Here is a 24581-nt window from a genome sequence, read left to right on the forward strand (position 1 = left end):
GGTGTGAGCCACTGTGTCTTCCCCGAAATGGTAGTTATGTGTGTGTGTGTGTGTGTTTGTTTTTTGAGACGGAGCTTTGCTCTTCCTGCCTAGGCTGGAATGCAATGGCACCATCTCAGCTCACTGCAACCACCGCCTCCCAGGTTCAAGCAATTTTCCTGCCTCAGCTTCCCAAGTAGCTGGGATTACAGGCATGTGCCACCACACCCAGCTAATTTTATATTTTTAGTAGAGACGGGGTTTCTCCATGTTGGTCAGGTTGATCTTGAACTCCCAACCTCAGGTGATCCGCCTGCCTCAGCCTCCCAAAGTGCTGGGATTACAGGCCTGAGCAACTGTGCCCAGCCCCAAAATGATAGTTATTTAAGTTCTTTGAGAAATTTCCAAACTGTTTTCCACAGTGGCTGGACTAAATTCTATTTCCACCAGCAGCGTATAAGCATTCCCTTTTCTCTGCAACCTCACCAGTTAAATTTCATTCTTAATGTCTTCCTTTACCCACTGATCATTCAGGAGCATGTCATTTACTTTCCATATATTTGTATAATTTTGAGTGCTTTTCTTTTTATTGATTTCAAGTTTTATTCCCTGTATTCAGACAAGACACTGGTACAATTTCAATTTTTAAAACATTTTTGAGACTTGTTTTGTGTCCTAACACGTGGTCAATCCTGGAGACTGTTCTACGTGCTGACAAAAAACATGTGGCTGGGCGCGGTGGCTCATGCCTGTAATCCCAGCACTTTGGGAGGCCAAGGTGGGCAGATCACTTGAGATCAGGAGTTCAGACCAGCCTGGCCAATATGGTGAAACCCTGTCTCTACTAAAAATACAAAAATTGGCCAAGTGTGGTGGTGGGTGCCTGTAGTCCCAGCTACTGGGGAGGCTGACGAGGGAATCACTTGAACCTGGGGAGGCGGAGATTGCAGTGAGCCGAGATTGCACCACTGCGCTCCAGCCTGGGTGTCAGTGAGACTCCATCTTCAAACAAAACAAAACAAAAATATGTATTTTTTGGTTTTTGGGGGAAATGATCCATAAATGTCTGTTAGATCCATTTGGTCTATGGTGCAGTTTATTTTTTTATTTATTATTTATTTATTCATTTATTTATTTGAGACAGGATTTTGCTCTGTCACCCAGGCTGGAATGCAGTGGAGTGGTCTCAGTTCACTGCAACCTCTGCCTCCCGAGCTCAAGCAATTCTCCAGCCTCAGCCTCCCAAGTAGCTGGGACTACAGGTGTGAACCACCAATGCCAAGTTAATTTTTGTGTATTTTCTAGAGACGGTTGCTCAGTCTGGTCTTGAACTCCTGAACTGAAAGAGTTCCACCTGCCTCGGCCTCCCAAAGTGCTGGGATTACAGGTGTAACTCACCATGCCTGGCCCCTATGATGCAGTTTAAGTCCAATGTTTCTTTGTTGATTTTCCATCTAGATGATGTGTCCGATGCTGACAGTGGCGTATTGAAGTCCTCAACTGTTATTGTATTGATGTCTATCTCTCCCTGTAAGTCTGATAATATTTGCTTTATATATCTGGGTGTTCTGGTGTTCAATGCATATATATTTACAACTATTATAGTCTGTTGCTGAATTGATCCCTTTATTATTATATAATGTTCTTCTTTGTCTCTTTTTACAGCTTATGACTTGAAATCTGTTTTGTCTGATATAAATATACCTACTCCTGTTTGCTTTTGGTTTCCATTTGCGTGGAATTTTTTTTATTCCTTTACTTTCAACCTATGTGTGTCTTTATAGGTGAGGTGAGTTTGTTGTAGGTAGCATATAGTTGGGTCTTGTGTTTTTTATCCATTCAGCCAGTCTATATCTTTTAAATTGAGAATTTATTTTGTTTACATTCAGGGTTAGATTATTATTGATAGATAAGGACTTACTCTTCTCATTTTATTTATTGTTTTCTGGTTGTTTTATATATCCTTTGTTCCTTACTTCCTCTTATATTGTTTATTTTTATGGTTGGGTGGTTTTCTGTAACAGTAAGATTTTAGTCTGTTCTCTTTCTCCTTTCTATATCAGCCTTACCAGTGAGTTTTGTAGTTTCATATGCATCATGGTGGTTGTTACCTTTTCACTTCCAGATGTAAGACTCTCATGAACATTTCTTTTGAGGTCAGTCTAGTGGTGATGAATCCCCTTAGTTTTTGCTTGTCTGTGAAAGATTTTATTTCTTTCATTTCTGAAGGATAGCTAATCTGAGTATAATATTCTTGGCTGGCAGGTTTTTGTTCTTTCAGTACTTTGAATATATCATCCCATTCTCTCCCAGCCTGTAAGATTTCTACTAAGAAATCCACTGTTAGTCTAATGGTGGTTGCCTTATATGTGACTTGATGCTTTTCTCTTGCTGCTTGTAGAATTCTGTCTTTGTCTTTGACTTTTGGTAATTTTACTATACTGTGCCACAGGGAGGACCTGTTTGGATTGAATCTATTTAGGGTTCTTTGAGCTTCCTGTACCTGGATGTTCATCTCTCTCTCAAGACTTGAGAAATTTTTAGCTAAAATAGCCGCCGAGCCGCGCCCATCCAGAACTCGCGCTGGCCCACGAGTGCCACGCACAGTCCCAGTTCCCGCCCACTCCTCTCCCTCACACCTCCCCACAAGCAGAGAGAGCTGGCTCTGGCCTCAGCCAGCCCAGAGAGGGGCTCCCACAGTGCAGCAGCGGGCTGAAGGGCTCCTCAATCATGGCCAGAGTGGACGCCGAGGCCAAAGAGGTGCTGAGAGGGAGCGAGGGCTGCTAGCACATTGTCACCTCTCAGCGCCACTGCACTCCATCCTGGGTAACAGAGCGAGACTCCATCTCAAAAAAAAAAAAAAAAAAAAGAAGAAGGGCCCTGTATTAGACCATTTTCACACTACTGATAAAGCTATATGCAAGACTGGGCAATTTACAAAAGAAAGAGGTTTACTGGACTTAACAGTTCCCATGGCTGGGGAGACCTCACAATCATGGTGGAAGGCAAGGAGAAGCAAGTCACATCTTACATGGATGGCAGCAGGCAAAAAAAGAGCTTGTCAGGGCAACTCCCATTTTAAAAACCATCAGATCTCATGAGATCCATTCACTATCACAAGAACAGCACGGGAAAGACCCATCCCCATAATTCAGTCATCTCCCACCAGGTCCTTCTCACAACACGTGGGACTCATGGAAGCTACAAGATGAAATTTGGATGGCCGGGTGCAGTGGCTCATGCCTGTAATCCTAGCACTTTGGGAGGCCGAGGTGGGTGGATTGCCTGAGCTCGGGGGTCTGAGACCAGCCTGGGCAACACGGTGAAACCCCGTCTCTACTAAAATACAAAAAAAAAAAAAAAAAAAAAATTAGCCAGGCGTGGCAGTGTGCACCTGTAGTCCCAGCTACTTGGGAGGCTGAGGCAAGAAAATTGCTAGAACCCCAGAGGCAAAGGTTGTGGTGAGCCGAGATTTTGCCACTGCACTCCAGCCTGGGCAACAGAGCAAGACTTCATCTCAAAAAAAAAAAAAAAAAAGATGGAATTTGGGTGAGAACAAAGAGCCAAACCATACCAGGCCCTATGAGTGGTGAAACTTGAACTGGTCCTTGAAGCAGAGAAAAAAGAAGAGGGTCTTCCAAGGGGGAGGATCAGTAATAGCCAAGGCAGGAGGCAGGCATGAGTTCCATATGTTTAGAGTCCTAGTTCAGCTAAAGCAGAAAGACTTGCCTGAGGTCATAATGGGAGGTGAGGCTGAAAGGCTGAATGCTCAAGGGGACTTGAGGTCCTGGCAATGGGAAGCCATGAGTCATGCCTTGGTAGGATGGCTTGGGAAGGACCAGAGAGGGAAGCAGGATGCCAGCTTGGAAACTAACCAAGTAATGAGAATGTGGTAATGACACTGCCTGGGCTCATCAAAATACTCAAACACAATGTACTCAAAATACAAAAATTTAGCCGAGCATGGTGGTGTGCACCTGTAGTCCCAGCTACTCAGGAGGCTGAGGCACAAGGATCCCTTGAACCCGGGTGGCAGAAGTTGCAGTGAGCTGAGATTGAGCCAGTGCACTCCAGTCTGGGCGACAGAGCAACACCCCATCTCAATAAATTAAAATAAAATAAAATAAAAAGTGAGAAAGCACTCCACAGGGTGGGAGTGGGCTGGAGCAAGTGGCTGAAGAGCCCAGTTACAAAGTTTTCTGGGTTTTAAATACTCCATTTGAGGTCCCTGTTGGCTACTCCTGATCTGGATGAAGGATATGGCCTGTGGCTAATTAAAGGCCGAGGTGAACTGGTGCCCCTTGCAGATGAAGCGATGGCCTGTGCTTGGCCTGCTGCCAATCCAAGGCACTCTTTCCATCTGAGACATGGTGAAAGTGGGAGGGGTGTAGGGAGAGTAGCCTTTGATCCTTTGCTACTCAGGTGGTGGTTGGGGGTGGCGGGGTGGGGGTTCCTTTTGGTTCAGCTGTAGGAAGTTGGTGCTAATTGCCTTTAGGGGCTCTGCCCCAGACCCAGGTGTTTCCCTTTTGATGCAGCTTTAGGAAATTATCATGAATTGGCCTCCGATTCCCTGCCCCCAGACCTTGTGTTTTCCCTTGATTCAGCTTTAGGAAGTCAGCACCAACTGGCCTTAAGTTCCCTGCTTCCAGACCCTATTCTCCTGCCTCAATGGGGGAGATTTCTCATGACTGATTTAGTGCCATCCCGTTGGTAATGCCCTCATGATAGTGAGTGAGTTCCCGCGAGATCTGGCCATTTGTGTGGCACTCCCTCGACTCTCTCTTGCTCCAGCTCTGCCCATGTGACCTGCCGACTGCCTCTTCACCTTCCACCACGATAGTAAGTTTCCTGAGGCCTCCCTGGAAGCAGAGCAGATGCTAGCATCATGTTTCCTGTACAGCCTGTAGAACAGAAACCCAATTAAAGCTCTTTTCTGGAGGGGCACGGTGGCTCATGCCTGTAATCCCAGCACTTTGGGAGGCCGAGGCGGGTGGATCACAAGGTCAGCAGTTGGAGACCAGCCTGGCAAACATCGTGAAACCCCATCTCTACTAAAAATACAAAAATTAGCCAGGCATGGTGGCAGGCGCCTGTAACTCCAGCTACTCTGGAGGCTGAGGCAGGAGAATTGCTCGAACCCAGGTTGCAGTGAGCCGAGATCGTGCCATTGCACTCCAGCCTGGGCGACAGAGCGAGACTCCGTCTCAAAAAATAAAATAAAAATAAATAAATAAATAAATAAAGCTCTTTTCTTTATAAATTACCCAGTCCCAGGTATTTCTTTTGAGCAATGCAAGAATGGCCAAATACATGAACATTGAAAATCATCTCTTCTAGCTTTTTGAAAATATTAAAAAAATATATAGTTGGCTGGGCACAGTGGCTCACACCTGTAATCTCAGCATTTTGGGAGGCCAAGGTGGGTGGATCACGAGGTCAGGAGATCAAGACCATCCTGGCTACCACAGTGAAACCCCGTCTCTACTAAAAATACAAAAATTAGCTCGGCATGGTGGCACATGCCTATAGTCCCAGCTACTCAGGAGGCTGAGGCAGGAGAATCGCTTGAACCCAGGAGGCAGAGGTTGAAGTGAGCTGAGATCATACCACTGCACTCCAGCCTGTGCGATAGAGCAAGATTCCGTCTCAAAAATAAATAAATAAATAAATATAGTTAATCATATTCACCCTATAGGGCTGCAGAAAACCAGAACTCATTGCTCCTATCTAGCGGTAATTTTGTATCCATTAACCAACCTCTCACCGTCTGCCCTATAGGAAAACAGCCCGTTGCTTGGCAAGAAGGATACCATTTTGAAGTGAAACTGCCATAATGAATAATGTTTGACTTCTGCTTCTGCAGCAAGGTCTTTAAACAATGTTCATAGCAAAGATTACCCCTCACAAAGAAACAATGCCTATAACATAGATAACCCCTCATAAAAATGTTTAACCTCCTCCCCAGTGGTTACAGATTTCGCAAGAAAGTCTGAAGCATGACCAGTGGCATGCTTTATCAAGAAAGCTTGCTTTATAAAGGATATTTTTCAGCCAGGCACAGTGGCTCAGGGCTGTAATCCCAGCACTTTGAGAGGGTGAGGTAGGAGGATTGCTTGAGCCCAGGAGTTTGAGACCAGCCTTGGCCACATGGTGAGACCTCATCTCTACATTTAAAAAAAAATTAGCTGGGCATGGTGGCACACACCTGTGGTCTCAGCTACTCAGGAGGCTGAGGTGGGAGGATCATTTGAGCTTGAGAGTTCATGGCTGCATTGTGCAGTGATCACACCACTGCACTCCTGGGCAACAGAGCAAGACTCTGTCTCAAAGCAAGAAAATAAAATATATATATATTTTCTGGAAGGCAGGTGTGGGGATCCACCCTCTCTTGTCTGCCCAAAACAGAACATCGTATCTGTTTGTAACAACATCCTCCAGGCTCACCCATATTGCCACAAATGACAGGATGTCATTCTTTTTTATAGCTGAATGGCATTCTACTATGAATATATACCACATTTGCTTTATCCATTAATCTGTTGTTGAACACCTACGGTGACTCCATATCTGAGCTATTGTGAATAGAGCTGCAATAAATATGAGGGTGCAGGTGTCTCTTCAATACACTGACTTCCTTTCCTTAGATAAATGCCCAGCAGTGGGATTGCTGGATCATATGATAATTCCACTTTTAGTTTTTGAGAAACCCTCATACTGTTTTTTATAGTGGCTATAATAATTTACATTTCCACCCCAACCATCTATAAGAGTTCCCTTTTCTCAGAATTCTCACAGCATTTGTTATTTTTTGTCTTTTAGTAATAGCCATTTAACTGGGGTGGGATAACATCTCATTGTGATTTTGATTTGCATTTTGTTGGTAATTAGTGTTGTTGAGCATTATTTCGCATATTTGTTGGCTATTCGTATGTCTTCTTTCGATAAATGTCTATCCATGTTCTTTTTTGTGCCCCGCTCTGTTGCCCAGGCTGGAGTGTGCAGTGGTACAATCTTGGGTCACTGCAGTCTCAACCTCCCGGGCTCAAGCCATCATCCCACCTCAGCCTCCCTAGTAGGTGAGACTACAGTGTGTACCACCACTCCTGGCTAATTTTTGTATTTTTTGTAGAGACAGGGTTTCACCATCTTGCCCAGTTTGGTCTTGAACTCCTGGGCTTAAGCAATTCTCCCACCTGAGCCTCCCAAAGTGCTGAGATTACAGGCGTGAGCCACCACACCTGACTTTTTTCCCACTTTTTGATGGGATTTGGTTTTTCACTGTTGAGTTGTTTGAGTTCCTTTTATATTCTGGATATTAGTCCCTTGTGGGATGAATAGCTGGCAATTTTCTCCCATTCAACAGGCTGTCTCTTCACTCTGTTGATTGTTTCCTTTGCTGAGCAGAAGCTTTTTAGTCTAATACAGACTCAATTCTCTACTTTTGTTTTTGTAGCCTGTGCTTTTGGAGTCTTTGCCATGAAATTTTTGCCTAGAGCAATGTTCTGAAGCATTTCCCTTGTTTTCTTCTGGTAGCTTTAGAGTTCCAAGTCTTATATTTAAGTGTTTCATCCATTTTGAGTTGATTTTGTGTACGGTGATAGGCGTCTAGTTTCATTTTTCTCCTATGTATATTCAGTTTTCCAGCACCATTGGTTGAATAGGGTATCCTTTCCCCATGTATATTCAGTTTTCCAGCACCATTGGTTGAATAGGGTATCCTTTCCCCAATGTTTGTCCTCTCAAAAGTCAATTGGGTCTAAATATATGGATTTATTTCTAGGTTGCCTATTCAGTACAGAAGCATTTAAGAAGGAAAGAACCAATATTTGAATCCTTCAACTCAGAAAGAGCCACAGTAATCATTTTGCTGTGTATGTCTTTCCAACTTTTATCCTGTCCATGTGGTTTTAACAAAGTTAAAAATTATGACTTGTATAATAGGCAGCCTTCTAAAATGGCCTTCATTCATCCCATCTTCTAGTACTCACACTTTTCTATAATTCCTTCCCCTTGAGTGTGGGCTGAACCTTAGTTAGTGACTTGCTTCTAACAAATAGAATACAGCAAAAGTGTCAATGTCAATTTCAAGATCATGTCATAAAAGACTGAATTGCATCATGCCAGCATTTTCTCTCTTTGGCGCTTCTCACATGCCTGCCCTGATAGAGGTGGCTGCCTGAGGGAAGCCTCATTCCAACAGCCTCAAGGAACTAAATCCAGACAAAATCTATGAGACTGAGCTTGGGAGCAGATACTGCACCAGTCAAGTCTTCAGACGGGAACACAGCCCTGGGCAATACTTTGATTGTAACCTCATGACAAACTCTGAAGAAAAGGACCCAGCCTAGGCTGACCCATGCACTCTGAAATAATAAATGTGTGTTGTTTTAAGCCCTACATTTTGTAATGATTTGTTACACAGCAACTGATAAACCATGCATATAATTTTATAGATGATTTTCAAAGCCTAACATCATAACATAAGCACTCTGCCAGGTTATTATACCTCTCTGTAAACTTTGTTTGCTTGTTGCCTAATACTTCATCCATGATTTGCTTAACCATTTTGCTATTGCTGAACATATGAATTGTTTTCCAGTTTTCACTGTATGGTTAACACTATTATGCATAAAGCATTGTCTTTAAGATGATTTCTTCAGACCATCCATAAAGCATCCATAAGAATTATTAGGTCAAAGAGTATGACCCCAAAAAGTTTATCATGAGTTATGATAAACTTACCACCCTATCTTTTTAGGGTACAATTCATTCTCTTTTATTTTACTTTATTTTATTTTTTATTTATTTTTTTTGAGAAGGAGTCTCACTCTTGTTGCCCGGGCTGGAATGCAATGGCTCCATCTCAGCTCACTGCAACCTCCGCCTACTGGATTCAAGAGATTCTCCTGCCTCAGCCTCCTGAGTAGTTGGGATTACAAGCATGCACCACCACACCCGGCTAATTTTGTATTTTTAGTAGAGACGGGGTTTCTCCATTTTGGTCAGGCTGGTCTCGAACTCCTGACCTCAGGTGATCTGCCTGTCTCGGCCTCCCAAAGTGCCGGGATTACAGGCATGAGCCACCGCGCCTGGCCCATTCTCTTTTATTTTTATGTATTGATTTATTTATTTGAGACAAGAGTCTTGCTCTGCCACCCAGGCTAGAGTGCAGTGGCACCATCACAGCTCACTGCAACCTGGACCTACCAGGCTTATGCAATCTCCCCACCTCAGCCTCCTGAGTAGCTGGGACTACAAGTGCGCACCACCATGCTCAGCTAATTTTTTTTTCTTCTTCTTCTGTAGAGACAGGGCCCCCCTATGTTGTCTAGGCTGGTCTCGAACTCCTGGTCTCAAGTGATCCTGCCACCTTGGTCTCCCAAAGTATTGGGATTACAGGCGTGAGCCACTGCACCCGACCTCTCATTCTCCTTTAAATCCTAATTATATGAACCAAATTACCTGACAAAGCTCTCATAGAGGCAGGCTGAGAGCCAAGGATTTGGTTGGGATTAGAAAGTAAGATCTTAAAGAAGCCATAAAGCAGAGGTTCAGGCTCAAGTTGCCTTTTATGAGGCTCAGGGTGCATCTTCTAGTTTCTGTTTACTGCAAACTCAAACTGGATGCCTCAGCAAACCGGTTCTCATTGTTTCTTATGGTTCCCATCAATTAGCCGTGAGACCTTGGGCAAGTTATTAATATTTAACCTCTCCGTGCCTCAATGTCCTCATATATAAATGTGGAGGATGAAAATAATACCTACATAATAGCGTGTTGTGAAAATTAACTATTTAAAATATGTAAAGTTCTTCCTATGTGTGTGGCACATAGTGAATGCTGTATGTGTGTTATTCCCGTTTTCAGAGAAGGGTAATTTGTTGATGATAAGTTGGGCAGACTTGGCTTTAAATTCCCTCTCCACTGATTCTGAGCTGTGTAACCTTGGACAAAATAACTTGGCTTCTTCTAAACTAATTTTCTCCATCCTCAAATCAGGGCATGAAGCTAATGAAGCTTAAGCTTTGGGACTACTTACTTGCTAAGGCTCTCTACCTAATTTTGTATTATAACTGTATCATTGCAATTTAATCTTTTAAAGAAAGTCCTCTGAATTTTTTTTTTTTTTTTTTAAGAGAAAGAGTTTCATTCTGTCACCCAGGCTGGAGTGCAGAGGCGTGATCATAGCTCACACTATGATCGAACTCCTAGGCTCAAGTGATCCTCCCATCTCAGCCTCCCAAATTTAGCTAGGAGTACAGGCAGGCACCACCATGCCTGGCTAATTTTTTATTTTTTGTAGAGACGGGGGTCTCACTGTCTTGCCCAGGCTGGTCTAGAACTCCTAGGCTCAAGTGATCCTACAGCCTTGGCCTCCCAAAGTGCTGAGATTACAGGCATAAGCCACCATGCCCGGCTGTCTCTATTTTATAAGCTTCATAAAACCTGGATCCATCCCTAAGAAGGGGGATAAAATAACAGTACAGTCAGGCCAGGTGCAGTGGCTCACACCTGTAATCCCAACAATTTGAGAGGCTGAGGCGGGTGGATCACTTGAACTCGGGAGCTTGAGACCAGCCTGGGCAACATGGCGAAGCCCTGTCTCTACAAAAAACTACAAAAAAAAAAAAATTAGCTGGGCATGGTGGTGCACACCTGTAGTCCCAGCTATTTGTGGGGGGCTGAGGCAAGAGGATCTCTTGATCCCAGGAGGTCGAGGCTGCAGTGAGTCATGTTTGTGCAACTGCATTCCAGGCTGGGTGACAAAGTGAGACCCTGTTTCAACAATAATAATAATAGTAGTACATCATGTGTCACAAACAGCATTTCAGTAAACAATGGATTGCATACATGATGGTGGTCCCATAAGATTATAATGGGGCCGGGTGCAGTGGGTCCCTCCTGTAATCCCAGCACTTTGGGAGGTCGAGGCAGGTGGATCACCTGAGGTCGGGAGCTCGAGACCAGCCTGACCAATATGGAGAAACCCCGTCTCTACTAAATGCAGGGGTCTGTCCTGCAGACCCTGACCCAACGATGGATGAATAATGTACACTGACACATAGATATTCTGCTTTGCCAGTCTGGCTGAGTGTCCATGCCACTTACAGACACCAAGGAAGGTTCTGTACAGAGTCAGCAGCCACGGCCTCGACTTACCAGTGAGACTTGCATTCAATAAAGATTAATTGAGAAAAGTCGTGAGTAAACACACCTGTGGGTAATTAACCTGGTCGCCCCCCCCCCCCCCACCCTGGAGAGAGCTACTATGCACCGGTGAATGATCAAAGGTTGGTCTTAAGACCACATGAATAAACAAGCTAGTTAGATAAACTACTCTACCTTCCTTTGTACCCACTTTAAGCTGTTTACTCTAGGTAAGGATTAGGTTGCCTTCAGCCATAACCTTATCCTGAGACTTTTGCAAAAACCTTCAGGCCTTCCAAGAAGGTTTGTGGCTTATAATTTTCCCCACCATCCTGACTGAACCCCCGCAACTAAAAATACAAAATTAGCTGGGCATGGTGGTGTATGCCTGTAATCGCAGCTACTCAGGAGGCTGAGACAGGAGAATCGCTTGAACCCAGGTTGCAGTGAGCCAAGAGTGCACCATTGCACTCCAGCCTGGGCAACAAGAGCGAAATTCCATCTCAAAAAAAAAAAAAAAATTATAATAGAACTTAAAATTCCTATCACCTAGTGACATTATAGCTGCTGACATTATTCACATGTTGAGGGTGATAGCACAACACATTACTTGTACATGTGGGGTGATGCTGGTATAAACAAACCCACTGTGCTCCAGTCATACAAACATGTATAGTAATGTCCTAGGCCTTCATATTCACTCACTATTTACTGATGAACTCACTCAGAGCAACTTCTAGTCCTGCAAACTCCATTCATGGTAAGTGCCCTATATACATGTACCATATGTATACCATACCACTTTTTTCTTTTATTTTTTGAGATGGGGTCTTGCTGTGTTGCCCAGGCTGATCTCAAACTCCTAGTCTCACGTGATCCTCCTTCCTCAGCCTCCCAAGAAGCTAGGACTACAGGTACATGCCACCATGCCTGGCTAATTTTTAAAAAAATTTTTAGGGACGGGGTCTTACTATGTTGCCCAGGCTAATCTTGAACTCCTAGCCTCAAGCATTCCTTCTGCCTTGGCCTCCCAAAGCACTAGGATTACAGGCAGGAGCCATCATGCCTGGCCCATTTTTAATCTTTTTTACAGTATTTTTACTGTACCTTTTCTATGTTTAGACATGTTTAGATACACAAAACTTACCATTGTGTTACAATTGCCTACAGTATTCAGTACAGTAACATCCTATACAGGTTTGTAGCCTAGGAGTAATAGGTTACACCATATAGCCTAGGTGTGTGGTAGGCCATGCCATCTACATTTGTGTAGGATACTCTATGATGTTCTCACAACAAAGAAATCACCTAACGATGCATTTCACAGAGCGTATCCCTGTTGTTAAGTGACGCATGATCATGCTTATCACACATAGTAACTATAAAGATTAAAAGAGATAACATATTTAATGATTTAAAATAGTGCCTGAGTTGGGCATGATGGCTCATGCCTGTAATCCCAACACTTTGAGAGGCTGAGATGGGAGGATTGCTTGAGCCCAGGAGTTCAAGACCAGTCCTGGTAACATAGCAAGACTCTATCACTATAAAAAATGTAAAAAGGAGCCGGGAGTGGTGGCATGGGCCTGTAGTCCCAGCTACTCAGGAGGCTGAGGTGGGAGGATTGCTTGAGCCTGGGAGATGGAGGCTGCAGTGAGCCATGGTCATACCGCTGCATTCCAGCCTGGGCGACAGAGCAAGACCCTGTCTCCATCAATCAATCAATAAAATAGTTTCTGGCACATAGAAAGTCCCGAATAATATATAGTAGCTACTTCTTTGGAACGTATGACTGCAGAATTTACTTTTCTCCTTTTTTTCCTTTAAATATGTAACCACTTCAGAAAACTCAATTTACAAAAACCCAAATTGTGGAAGAGAGAATAAGCCAGTGGGTAATAATTCTAGTTATAAAATGACTCACTAACCATTGTTAGGCTCTTTACATTTTTACTTGATGTCTTAAAAGCAGTGATCCATCCACTGAGCAAACACAACGATTGAGACACTATAAATGCTTTGAAATCCTGAGAGGGCAGACCCTGCGGAGAACAGGAATAAACGGACCTTTGGCATCCTGTGCGGCTCCTGTCAAAGTGCTGGAAGCCAGAAGGGGCTTCTCACTCACTGGAGGGATTCACCATCTTCCCAGCTAGACCCCAAGTCCTGAGCCTCACACTCCTTTAACTACCGCTTCCCTCCAGCCAACCCAGTCCATTTGGAAATTCCTAGAATTTCAGCCTGATCCTTCCTCAAGAACAAAGTGGGGCCGGGCGCAGTGGCTCACGCCTGTAATCCTAGCACTTTTGGAGGCCGAGGTAGGTGGATCACCTGAGGTCAGGAGTTTGAGACCAGTCTGATCAACATGGAGAAAAGCCATCTCTGCTAGAAATACAAAATTAGCTGAGCGTGGTGGTGCATGCCTGTAATTCCAGTTACTCAGGAGGCTGAGGCAGGAGAATCGCTTGAACCCGGGAGGCGGAGGTTGCAGTGAGCCAAGATCGCGCCATTGCACTCTAGCCTGGGCAACAAGAGCAAAACTCCAGCTCAAAAAAAAAAACAAAGTGGGAGGCGGCATTTCCTGCCGAGGCCTTCTGACCTGGCATCAGATAAGCTGGCTCTAGACAAGGGTGACAGCCCTGAATCAGATGGCTGTGGCACTGCATCTAAGGGGACAGGGTACACTGGGTCAGAACAGACCTTCTGGCACTGGGCAATGTATGATGGACATCCCCACTGTCCCTGAAGGTTGCTAAAGCTGCAGCCCCAGCCGCGGGCCCCTGCTAGAGCTCCCAGGAGGACTCCCTGTAGCCAGATATTCCATGATGCTGTGGGAACTGGCCTGAGTCCAGAGGTCTTCTGAAATTCTAAGTCAATCCTCAGGGGAGGAAGTATCCACTAGGCGTGGGAGCCTGAGTGACCATTTAAAAAGCTGCAGAGAGCCCGGAGCCACCTGTAGTCCCAGCATACGGCCTGGAGGTTCCTATGGCCCAGCACTGTCGGGGCTGTGGTTGACACAGCTCAGGGAGCAAAATCGTAGCTAACCCTAACATAATAGTAGCTCACTCTCACTTCCTTAAGAAGAGTCCTACTTTAAGCATTGTATTAGTTTCCTGTGGATGCTGTAATAAATTGCCAAACACTGGGTGGCTTAAAGCAACAAGAACTTATTTTCTCACAGTTCTGGAAACTGGAACCTGAAAACGTATTTGGCTGGGCTAAGCTCCCTCCAAAGGCTCAAGAGGAGACTCCTTCCTTGCCCCTTCTGGCTCCTGGTGGCCCCAGGTGTTCTTTGGTGTGTGGCTGTCTCACTCCAACCTCCTCCTTCCTGCATGTCTCCTCCTCTTCTGCCCCTGTCATTGTCGTTGGATTTGGGGCCCACTTGGGTAATCCAAGATGATCTCCTTATCTCAAGATCCCTGACTTAATTACACCTGCAAAGACTCTTTTCCCAAATAAGGTCACATTCACAGGATTTGGGGTTAGAACATGGACCTCTCTGTTACGTGTACTAACTTCTACCCTCACAACAACCCTATTTTAAAAAGCGCTCTTGTTTTATAGATGGAGAACTCAGGTATAGGCAGTTAAGGAATTTGGCCCAGGTCACACAGCCGGGAGGTAGCATAGTCACTATATCATATTGCCCCTCCCATAAGTCCTGGGGTCCTAGACACAAGAGCGTTCCCACAAGAGTAACTAAGGGGGTCTGGGACACAGGAAGCCAAACCTTGTTACATAACCTCGCCATTCCATACACACCTGGACTTTTGATGAAATGACTGAAATAATATTCAAATAGATGAAGGGCTGGGCACAGTGGCTCATACCAGTAATCCCAGCATTTTGGGAGGCCAAGACAGGAAGATCGCCTGAGCCCAGGAGGTCATGACCAGCCTGAGGAACATAACGAGATCCCGTATCTACAAAAAATTTAAAAATTAGCCGAGTGTGATGGTGCATGCCTGTAGTCCCAGGTACTCAGAAGGCTGAAGCTGGAGGATTGCTTGAGCCCAGGAAGTCGAGGCTGCAGTGAGCCGTGATCGTGCCACTGTGCTCCAGCCTGGGCGACAGGGCAAGACCCTGTCTCTAAATAAATAAATAAATAAAAATGAAATAAAATGGATGAGAGTGCCATGAGGAAGGATTTCAGGTAAAAGGACAAGTGCCATTTCATTCACACTTCCCATTGGGAATGGTGTCTGGAACTTGGTAAGCACTGAATCCATGCTGGTCATTATCATGCACATTCCTAGCAGCCAGGGAACAAGAAGGGGAGAACTAGCACAATGGGAGACACAGTCTCTCCACCCTTGCAGGTGGCCCTTGCCTGGCAGGCTCTGATACCAGTCTGACCTGACACCTCTGTACCCTCTCCTATAGGGAAACTGAGGCATGGTGACATAAAATTAGAATCTGAGTTATGCAACTAACATCAAACCAATGTTCCTGAGTAAGTTAATCATAGAATTAGTGGTGTAATCCAGCAATTCCACTCCTAGGTATTCAACTCCTAAGAACTGAAAACAAGTGTTCGAACAAAAATGTATACACAAATGTTCACAGCAACATTCTTCACAATAGCCAAAAGGTAGAAACAACTAGATGTCATCAATCGATAAATGGATAAAAGAGGCATATCCATGCAATGAAATATTATTCAGCCATAAAAAGGAATGAAGTACTACATGCTACAGCATGAACCAACCTAAGAAACATTCTGCTAAGTGAAAGAAGACAGACACAAAAGGCCTTATATTGTATAATGCCATTTATTTATTTATTTTTTAATTTTTTTTTTAGATGGAGTCTTGCTCTGTCACCCAGGTAGGAGTGCAGTGGCGCCATCTCAGCCCACCGCAACCCCCGCCTCCTGGGTTCAAGCGAATCTCCTGCCTCAGCCTCCTGAGTAGCTGGGACTACAGGTACCACCACCATGCCCGGCTAATTTCTGCATTTTTAGTAGAGATGGGGTTTCACCATTTTGGCCAGGATGGTTTCGATCTCCTGACCTCCTGATCCGCCTGCCTCAGCCTCTCAAAGTGCTGGGATTACAGGCGTGAGCCACCGCACCCGGCCATATGATGCCATTTATATGAAATACCCAGACAAGGCAAATCTATAGAGACAGAAAATAGATCGGTGGTTGCCAGGGGGTAGGGGAAAAGGGGAGTGGGGAATGACTGCTTCATAGGTAGAAAGATTTCCATTTGGAATGTTGGAATGATGGAATATGCTGGAACTAGATAGTGGGTAAGGTTGCACAAAACTGTGAATGTACTAAGTGCTACTGAGTTATACACTTAAAATGGTTAAATGGCATGACTGGGTATGATGGCTCATGCCTATAATCCAGTGTTTTGGGAGTACAAAGCAGGAGGATGCCTTGAGGCCAGGAGTTGGAGACCAGCCTGGGCAACATAGTGAGACTCAGCCTCTACCAAAAATTTAAAAAAATAAAATTAGCTGGGCATGGCGGTGTTCCTGGACCAAACTGAGGGTCAGTCTGCTATTTCTTGAGGCCCAGTAATGAGATGCAGATGAACTGGGGAGGAAGAGAGTTTTTATTCCTGTAACCTGTTACAGAAAGAAGGCCTGGAAATCATCACCAGACCAACTCAAAATTAGAGTTTTTCAGAGCTTATATACCTTCTAAGCTCTATGTCTGTGTGTAAGTGTGCACTCATCTAAAGACATAAGTGATTAACTTCTTTTAATCTATAACTAAGGTCTGAGTCTGGAAGACCTTCTTCAGGAGCCTCAGTAAGTTAATCTAAATGGGTCTGGGTGCTGTGCTGGGGTGATTACCCTTATCTTGTCTCCTGCTAAATCACGGAGGTTTGGGGAGTTCCTTCAGACCTCCAATAAACATGTTTGTGGAGGCCTGGGGAGTTTCTTCAGAACCCCAATAAAACTTGTTTAATTCTAAATAGGTCCTGTTAAGAATTCCTTCATTGTTTTGTCATGCTTTAAGGCCCAGGAAAGGCCTAGGCAAAACTCTTGGTGGGCTTTTGTTACCATTCCAGCCTTTGTGATACGGTTCCGAAGACTGGAGGAACACCAGCGTCTTCCGTCTCGCACTGATAGGATTAACGACATGGACACACGTGGAGTGACTTTAAGGCGCGAAAAGTTTAACAGGCAAGAAAGAAGGAAGGAAGAGGAAAACTCCCCCATACAGAGACAGAGGGAGGGGGGATTCAAACAAAAAGAAAACGCCATGTGTGGCAGAAAACTGGCTGCTTATATTGGGATGCTGGAGGAGGTGGTGTCTGGTTTCCATAAGACCCAGGGGATTGGTTTGACCAGATGAGTCATTCACACAGCCCTCAAAAAACCTGGCCCTCCCACCTTAGTCCTCTAATATGCAAATGTGGGTCGCCATGATGTTCCCAACACATGGTGTTACCTGGAGGTGGCCATGACACTTGGTACTCCTGGTTACAAGGAGAAGATGGTGGGAATTACCATATTGAGTAAGCCCAGTTTCTAATGGCTGGCATTTGCATATTAAAGCTTGCCGGCCCAGCCCTTCAAGCCACCTTTTCTGTTAGAAAAGAGATGGTTCAGGGGTTGTTTCTTATTACAAGAAAATTTCCACTGAGAACCTTTACACTTACTATCTGCCTAAAAATTATTTCTTGATAACTCCTGTATCATTTGTGTAAGGGTACTGGCTTTTGTTCAGCTTTTAATATTTAACTTAACCACTCAGTCAGTACTGAAACAGCTGCACTGGAAGCCTGCGTTAGTGAGACCTGGTTGCCACAGTGGTCCCCTCCTGTAGTCCCAGCTACTCAGGAGGCTGAAGTGGGAGGATTGCTTGAGCCCAGGAGTTTGAAGCTACAGTGAGCTATGATCACGCAACTGCACTCCAGCCTGGGTAAGAGAGAGACCCTGTCTCTACAAATAAATAATAAATTAAAATGATTAAAATGATGAATTTCACATTATGCACACTTTACCATAGTAAACTAATCAAGCTGGAGTCACAGCTCTGCTCCTGCCTCTCAGGAGTGTAACTGGTGCCCATCCTTTTCCAAGCCAAAGTGATAGGAGCCCACCTTGTTTCTGTTTTTTTTTTTTTTTTTTTTTTTGTAAATATCTAAATGACTTCTTTCTTATTTTTTTATTTTTACTTTGAAGAAAGTTGTGAAACAAAGAAACAAAACAGGTAGGTTTTACTCACGGTAAAACTCTGGGTGATAACACAAGGCAATAATGAGGGGGTTGGGGACCGGGTAAATGAAGCGAGAGAGAAGTAAACAATACCAGAGGGAGCAGCAGCTGATGGAATGTGGGAGGTGAGGACCCGGGAAGGGGGTGTCCAGGGTCTGAATCAGCCTGGAGCCCCGGGGCAGTGTCCTCACGGGGCGGTGCCTCCACCCAGCTGGGCCTGCACTGCAGGCTGGGCTCAGACCAGGGACGCATCTGGCCCATCAGGACCCCAAGGCCCAGGAACCCTTTCCTGGATCTGTTCTCTGCCCCTCCCGGACTGGGGCCCCCTCCTCCACATTCAATTCCCTTGCTCATGGTTCATGAATCCAGCCTCTTGCCTCTTAAACCAGACCCTGCATGAGGCACCCCCTCTCCTGTTGGGGCATTGCACAGCCTGCATGAGGCACCCCCCTCCCTGGGGCACTCAGCCGGCTTTCTCTGCCTTTCCCAGGCGACCGCAGGCCACACCCACACTACTTTCTAGACCAAATGGATCCCCCAAAATTAAAGATTCCAAACCCGCCGATGCTGAGTGACAGAGTAGAAAGAGCATGGACGTCCTGGGCTCCCATGGTGCCCTCCCTTCTGTGACCTTTGATTGTGTGACCTTGACAAGTCACAGAAACTCTCCCCTCAGTGCTGAAAACTGGGAGGCGCAGCATCCACCTTGCCCGTTTCCTGAAGCGTTGTGGAGATGGAGTGAGCTGCTGTGTGGGAAAGTGTACAAAGATAAATTAGCATAATGAACTCAGGGAATTTCAAGTCCCAGCCTGACTTGCCATGTTCCCCTTCTGTCTTCTGCAGTGACCTGGAAGTGCTGTAACCACCCATTCGCTTGCCCAGGGGCCTGCCTGCTCCTCCCAGGCCACTACTCAGAGAGGTCTCCTCTGTGCCTGCTTGGAAGGTTCCTGGAGCTATACGCAGGTCGCAGAGAGCCCTCTCCCCAGACCCAGCACCCCCAACCCTGTTCTCTTGCTGTTACCCATCAACAGGCTTCCTGCTGTTTCCCGACCCCAGTGCAAGAGCCACAGAAGGCAGCTCTCTGAGGGCACCAAGCCAGGCAAGGCTGAGCATCCTCCCAGGGAGTGAGAGATCAGCTTCCCAAAGAAAGGTCTTCGATTTCTAGTCTCTTAAAAATGCTTCAAATAAAACAAAAGGGGTTCTACAGCTACAAACGTTTGAGGAATTTGGCTAACCCAAGTTCAACCCGTCCCCTCCTTTCCCTTCCCACACCTATTTCAAAAACCTACAGTAACCTGCTAAGTTGGGACCACACAGTGGTTAAGGCATGGGTTTTGCTTTGAAGGCAATTTTCAAATACACACAAGTAGAATGATTAGTAAAATCAACTCTGGACCAAAGGAGTTAAGGACATAACACCCCAAAATACCCTGACCTGGCATATTGATTATTTCAAGCCGAAAGCATCTGAGAAGCAGCAGTTGTAGATAAGATAGGATCTTCTGAGCCACCCTTTTGTCACCTCCCCATGGGTTCTTCTTGCCTGCTGCCTAGATAGAGTAGATTTATCAAGGCAGGGGAATTGCAATAGAGAAAGACTTTTATACACGTAGGGCCGGCTACACAGAAGATCGGAGTTTTTTTTTTTTCTTTTTTGAGTTCAGGATTATATATATTATAATTTGCCTTGTTATAATACATTTGTGGCCTTATGATAAAAATAACTCAGGGACATATGGAATTCAAGCTGATTTGCGTAACTGTCACAAGAAAAAAGCATTAAATGCATTTCTGAAGTAAGTATTTTCATTTAATTTCAGAATCTCAAAACAGCATTAGACCTTGCCTTGTTTAAAAAAAAATTAAGTTAAATACTAAGCTAAATAACCTTCTTGAAAGGTTTAAAAACACAACTGTCAGGCCTCTGAGCCCAAGCCAAGCCATCACATCCCCTGTGACTTGCACGTATATGCCCAGATGGCCTGAAGTAACTGAAGAATCACAAAAGAAGTGAATATGCCCTGCCCCACATTAACTGATGACATTCCACCACGAAAGAAGTGTAAATGGCCGGTCCTTGCCTTAAGTGATGACATTACCTTGTGAAAGTCCTTTTCCTGGCTCATCCTGGCTCAAAAATCACCCCCACTGAGCACCTTGCGACCCCCACTCCTGCCCACCAGAGAACAAACCCCCTTTGACTAATTTTCCTTTATCTACCCAAATCCTACAGCCCCACCCTTATCTCCCTTCGCCGACTCTCTTTGCGGACCCAGCGCACCTGCACCCAGGTGAAATAAACGCTTTATTGCTCACACAAAGCCTGTTTGGTGGTCTCTTCACACGGACGCGCATGAAAACAACTGATACAGAAAATGTTTTCCCTCTAATCTCAACCTTACATAAATGGAACAGGTGAGGAAGACAAGGTAGACAATTTCTTTAGCAGCACATATGGCTAAATCCATCAACCACCAACTGCGGAAATATCAAAAATTAACCATTTCATAAACCAAAAGATAACAATTTTAGGGTTACAGTAAGTAAAATATTTTTGAAACACTTCAAAAACTTTTAACCATAAACTAGAAGAATCATCTCTTCATTGTAAGAAAGGACTAACAGAAAGTAAGACATTTAAACTAGATTGATTTTCAATCCTCTTAGAACAAAATGAAAAATAATGGTGGATTAGCTAAGCTTTGTGCTCTAATCAAACTAATTACAGTGATTTTAAATGGCAACAGCCCATCTGACTGGGCAGCTTGACAGTTCAGAATACTTTTGCAATAATTTTTTAACGCAAAGACACTAAAATGATCCGGTCACGCAATGTTCATCTTATGCATTCTGCATCTCTTTGCCAATCTCGTAGCTAAAGATCTTGTTCCAATCAATCTTAGTGCGTGTAAGTGGCAATTGTCGATGTAAGGCTTTGAAAGTAGTGTCCGACATTGTCTGATAATTCTCCCTGATGGCAGTCTGGTATTCATTTTCTGCAGCTTCTACAATCTTTGTAAATTCTTTTGCTGTTTGCACTTCATTAGACACTGTTAGGGAATCTTGTATATCTTTATGACTCACTAGCTGAACATTACTGTCTTCATAATAATGAACCTGAATTTTCAAGATGCCAACCACTTGAGTGGTTGAAGGAGTGATTATAAACCTCTACTCTGACCTCCAACGACCATTCCAAAAGTTTTTTGCTTGGAACTGATGGCTTTCTATGCATGCAATAGTGGTTTACTGTCCATCTATTTTTTTTGCTATACACAGTGCAGACTCCATTCGGGTAATGTTCTTTTACGTAAGCTCGCAGAGTAGTTTCTACTGAAGTTCTCCATGATTCAATTGCATTTTCTACTTCACAGGGTCTTGGATCAGTTGCCTCGTTTCTGAAGTGACCAAATTTAAAACAGATTCTGTTCTTTGGATCCTAAAACTTTCCATTTCCCAAGTCGCCATGTTTTGTTATCAATACCTGATCTTAATAACCTTCCATTTTTACAGGAGATAAACTGCTCCAAGTTATACTGTGCAGATGCACGGGCTGCTTTTTCCCTTCTCTTCATCAGACAACTCCTCCTCCAGACCCGCCATCTTCCTTCTAGCGACAAACTGCAGCGGGGGCGGGGATGGGGGCGGGGATGGGGCGGGGGCGGGGACGGGGACGGGGGCGGGGACGGGGGCGGGGGCGGGGACGGGGGCGGGGCGGCAGCAGTGGCCACCTGACTTACTCCTTTCCGTGCGGTGCTCGGCGCTGCGCACCACCACCAGAGTTTTATTATTTACTCAAATCAGCCTCCTCAAAAATTGGAGGCTGAGGTTTTTCGAGGACAGTTTGGGGGAAGGGCGGGTGGCTAGGCAATGGGTGCTTGCTGCCGATTGGCTCGGGGTGCAATCACAGGGGTGTGGAAAATGGTCTTCCTGTACTGAGTTGCTTCTGGGTGGGGCCACAGGAGCAGCTGGCCGGTCCACGTGGAGTCACCAGTTGTCAGAAATGCAAAAAGACAACTCAAAAGGCCAATCTTAGGTTCTGTCATAATGATGTTATCTGCAGGAGTAACTGGGAAATTTGCATAGCTTTTCTTTTCTTTTCTTTTCTTTTTTTGTTCTGCTCTGCTGCCCAGGCTGGGCTGCAGTGATACTATCTCAGCTCACTGCAACCTCTGCCTCCTGGGTTCAAGCGATTCTCCCACCTCAGCCTCCCGAGTAGCTGGGATTACAGGTTTGCGCTACCATGCCTGGCTAATTTTTGTATTTTTAGTAGAGATAGGGTTTCACCATGTTGGCCAGGCTGGTCTGGAACTCCTGACCTCAAGTGATCCTCTCGTCTCAGCCTCCCAAAGTGTTGGGATTACAGGCATGAGCCACTGCGCCCGGCCCATGTCTTTGTGTAAAATAATTTTTTTTTTAAATAAATAGAGACAAGGTCTCAGTATATTGCCCAGGCTAGTCTCGAACTCCTGGGGTCAAGAGATCCTCCTGCCTTGGCCTCCCAAAGTCCTGGGATTACAGGTGTGAGTCACCGTATCTGGCTGGAATTGGCATATCTCATGACCTCCAGAATAATGGCTGCAGTCATTTATGTCTACACCTCTAGTGGTCTCTCATTAGCGTTGTAGAAAAAAACTGGGTTCTTTTCTCACAATCATGACAGGCTCACAGACACTTTGAAGGGTGAGAAGGGTAGGATTTATCGGGTGAAAAGGAACAACAAATAAAGGGAACAGGGATTCTTAGCAAAGCAAGAGTCCTGCTAGCAGGCTTCCCGCCTCACAGATTGAATTCCAGGAACAGGAGAGGCCAGGTTCCTCTCCCCTGCAAAGGACGCAAACTTCCCATGGCTCCACCCCATTCTCCCCCCACACCCCCGTTCTCCCAGTGCCTTCATAAAACTGATCATTCTTTGTCCAAAAGGCTTTCTGCTTTGGTCATTTCTTAGGTCTTCACTCTCGTGAAGATCCTCACGTGTATGTAAAATTAATAAAACTTGTAGCTGGGCTTGGTGGCTCACGCCTATAATCCCACCACTTTGGAAGGCCAAGGCAGGAGGATCGCTTTAGCCTGGGAGCTCAAGACCAGGCTGGGCAACATAGGGAGACTCTCTCTACAAAAAATTTAAATACTGGCTGGGTGTGGTGGTGCATGCCTGTAGTCCCAGCTGCTCGGGAGGTTGAGGTAGGAGGATTCCTTGAGCCCAGGAATTTGAGGCTGCAGTGAGCTGTGATCACACCACTGCACTCCAGCCTCGGTGACAGAGCCAGACCCTGTCTCAAAAACAACAAACAAACAACAAAAAACTTGGATGCTTTTCTCTTGTTAATCTTTCTTGTATTTAATTTGGTTCCTAAACCCAGCCAGATATTCCACTTAAGAACGAAGACAGTGTTAACCCAAAATTAGAGACTGAGCCAGGGGTCTCAGTTCATCGAGATTTGTTGAGTGAGAGTTTGAGGTCACACCCAGGAGAAACAGGTCACAGAAACATCTGTGGCCCACGTTCTTAGAAGCAGTTTTCAGAATTTACAAATGTCTTTAAAGGGAAGAAGGTACCTAGGAAGAGGGAGTTAGGAGGTGAGGCACTTGGGAAGATAAGTTTGTAATCGACCTTGTCAGTGTGAAAAATCTAAGACTTTAGTTTTAGGGGTTAGGCTTAGGTTACAAACCTAAAGTTATACTTAATATGTGCTTGTTTTATGGGAGGACCTATATATCTTGAAAGGTTTAGGGCCCAGCAAAGAATTTATGAGCAATTTGTGAGGGCAGTCGTGAGACTTTTCGTCTCCTTGTGGGAGTCTGGCTAATGTATAATGCTTTAACACAAGCCTGTGAAGCAGCAGCTCTCCGCTTGGGAAAAGGTTGGTGTTACTGCATGACTCAGTCTCCAGGCTTCACTTTGGTATAAAGAGTTTTGGGGTCCTGAGATTTTTCTTTTCCTTTACAATGGATTGAACAGATCATTAGGCTCCATACAGGACCCATCATCCACCTTCAACAATTATTAATGCCAGGCAACGTGTCAGAGCTCTGGCTTCAGAAACTGGTCGACTTGCGGGTTAGTAAGAATTTACTGACAGTATAGGTTTGAAAAAGGAAAGTTTTAACGTAGCCAGATGTGGTGGCACGTGCTTGTAATCCCAGCTACTCAGGAGGCTGAGGCAGGAGAATCACTTGAACCCGGGAGGCGGAGGTTGCGGTGAGCCGAGATCACACCACTGCACTCCAACCTGGGCAACAACAGTGAAACTCCATCTTAAAAAAAAGAAAGAAAG

At 45.0% G+C, this 24581-nt stretch overlaps 1 long non-coding RNA gene and 1 pseudogene across 1 annotated transcript in view; one reads left to right on the forward strand and one right to left on the reverse strand.

Annotated features, from left to right (window-relative positions):
• LOC134760222 (uncharacterized) overlaps positions 1-18383 on the forward strand; it is a 69716-nt gene extending 51333 nt beyond the window's left edge. Inside the window, exons 3-4 of the long non-coding RNA XR_010137238.1 lie at positions 17151-18007; positions 18271-18383. This is a non-coding gene — a long non-coding RNA (uncharacterized LOC134760222). The remainder of the gene's footprint in view (positions 1-17150; positions 18008-18270) is intronic.
• Positions 18384-20958: 2575 nt separating this feature from the next.
• On the reverse strand, positions 20959-21878 carry LOC100435342 (F-actin-capping protein subunit alpha-2-like; annotated as a pseudogene).
• Between the last annotated feature and the right edge of the window lie 2703 nt (positions 21879-24581).

This window comes from Pongo abelii, chromosome 16 (assembly GCF_028885655.2).
Source record: "Pongo abelii isolate AG06213 chromosome 16, NHGRI_mPonAbe1-v2.0_pri, whole genome shotgun sequence".
Classification (NCBI taxonomy): Eukaryota; Metazoa; Chordata; class Mammalia; order Primates; family Hominidae; genus Pongo; species Pongo abelii.